Source organism: Pteropus vampyrus, unplaced genomic scaffold (assembly GCF_000151845.1).
Source record: "Pteropus vampyrus isolate Shadow unplaced genomic scaffold, Pvam_2.0 Scaffold34, whole genome shotgun sequence".
NCBI classification, from domain to species: Eukaryota; Metazoa; Chordata; class Mammalia; order Chiroptera; family Pteropodidae; genus Pteropus; species Pteropus vampyrus.
In genome coordinates, this window is record NW_011888815.1 from 1,662,035 (window position 1) to 1,664,104 (window position 2,070).

The window sequence follows — 2,070 nt, forward strand, 5'->3', positions numbered from 1 at the left end:
TACAAATAAGGTCACATTCTCAAATACTGGGAGTTAGGGCTTCAGTGTGTCTTTTCGGGGGACACAGTGCAACCCATAATGTCAGGGGAAAAGGAAGAGCAAAGGCCCCCCAAATAAGCTGAGGGTACAAAGAACAAAAACAGAGAAAGAAACTCTACAGGGTTTTGGTTGCATAGGAAGATTGTGGGATATTGGTCGGACAGACTATGTGGGTGAGCATTATATATGTGTATATTTAGACAGATAGAAAGACAGACAGAGTGAGAGAGAGAGAGAGAGAGAGAGACAGAGAGAGAGAGACAGACAGACAGACAGATAGCGAGAGAGAGAGACAGAGAGGAAGAGAATGTATGTGTATGTGTTGGTGTCTGTGTGTCTGTGTTGTTTAAGGGACATCTCCCTGTCCCTTAAACTGAGGACTCCTTCACAGGAACCAGGCCTGGTAAATTTTCCTGCTGGCCCTGTCTCTTCCCTGAGGCCCGGTCCCATTTGGTGAGACTGAAGGAGACTATCGCTGTGCCAGCCAGTCTCAGATTTGGCCAGGTATGTGTTACATGAGGACCAGACATCAGCATTCTGATCTTATTCCTCATTGTGGTTTTTTTGGGTGGAGGTGGGAGCTGTTGAATTCTCAGCATTTCTCAGCACAGCCTCCTTTTAAAAGACTTCAGCTTGGTCTCTGCCAAACTAATCAACTTCAACAACTTCCTTAAGTGCCGTGAGCAGTATAGAGTAAGGCATATTCTTGGCCCTCATGGAGTTTATATGTCCTAGTGGGGGAGTTGGCATGTTTGTAAATTTATTTATTTTTATTTTTTATTAATTACTCATTCATTAGACTGTGGGTCCTGGGCCAGGCAGTGGCCTGGCTTTTTTAGAGGCTCCCAGCTGGTCCAGCTGAAGTACACGGAGCAGAGTGGGCTCTCACCGTGGAAGCACACTGTTCTGTCAGGGTGGGAGGTGGTGCTACAGATGGCCCAGGTGGATGAGCAGAAGAACATCTGTGGTTGCAACAGTAAAGTGATTTTCTTAACCTTGGTCAGGGTAGAGTTGAATGGGATGAGAGGGGGCCAGTGTTGAAGGAGGTTGGCTGGGGGCTGTCCTTGGGATGGGACAGGATCTGGAAATCTGTAATGGAGAAGGGACAAGCTGGAGACACAGGACCTCGGCCATATATGGGGGCCCGTTTGGGCTGGCACCGGGGAGTCTCTGCTCTAGCCAGCAGTGCAGGCACTGTCTGCACCTCTCTTGGCAAAGCTGCCATCCGTGTCCCCTGCCCCCTAGCTTTGAAGTGGTGCCTTTAAATGCTGCTCGAAACTGGTCTGCCAGCATGTGGAGAGAGGGCACGTCAGGGCATCCTCAGACTCTGCTCGAAGCAAGCGTGGCTGCATTGCGTGATACAGCAAGGGGCTGAAGGATGCTGGCTGTCCTGGAACACTGTGCTCACCAGGATGGGGACAGTAGGTGGGGAGGCTGCAGTGTCCATACACAGTAGCACCTTTGTATTCAACCTTTCTTTTGAGTTGTCTACAAATGAGATTTCTGCAAGATGAGCTAAAATTAGGAAAGGTCCTATCATAATTGCCTTTTTTTTTTTTTTTTAACACTTTGGCTTGACCTCGGATGTATCAGTTCTAGATAACTTTAAAGCTGGTAACAGAACAAGCTGTGTTCACACACAGGAAATGTCTCCAAATAAGAAGTGGGCATGCAGTTTACAGTTTAGAAATTGGATGGAGGCCATTCAAACGTCCCCTCCTAGTCTCCTTGAGAAGGACTTGGCATGCTGCTGGGGAGGGGGCACCCCTCCTCGGAGTGGTCACGAGGGTCCAGAGAGAAGACCGCATGTGAGCGGAGCTAACGGACCACTCAGTCGAGGCCCCAGTGTCATGGCCAGGAAGCCGGGGTGGGGATGTACTGAGCTGGTGGCCCTTCAGCTTCAAAGCCTGAGCAGAGGGTGTGTGGAGTCCGGCCAGAATGCCTCTGGCCTGTTGGACCACACCTGCTGCCCACAGATGGCCGATCCAAGCGTTGGCTGAGACTCTGCAGTCTCGTGTGGCCACATCCCTT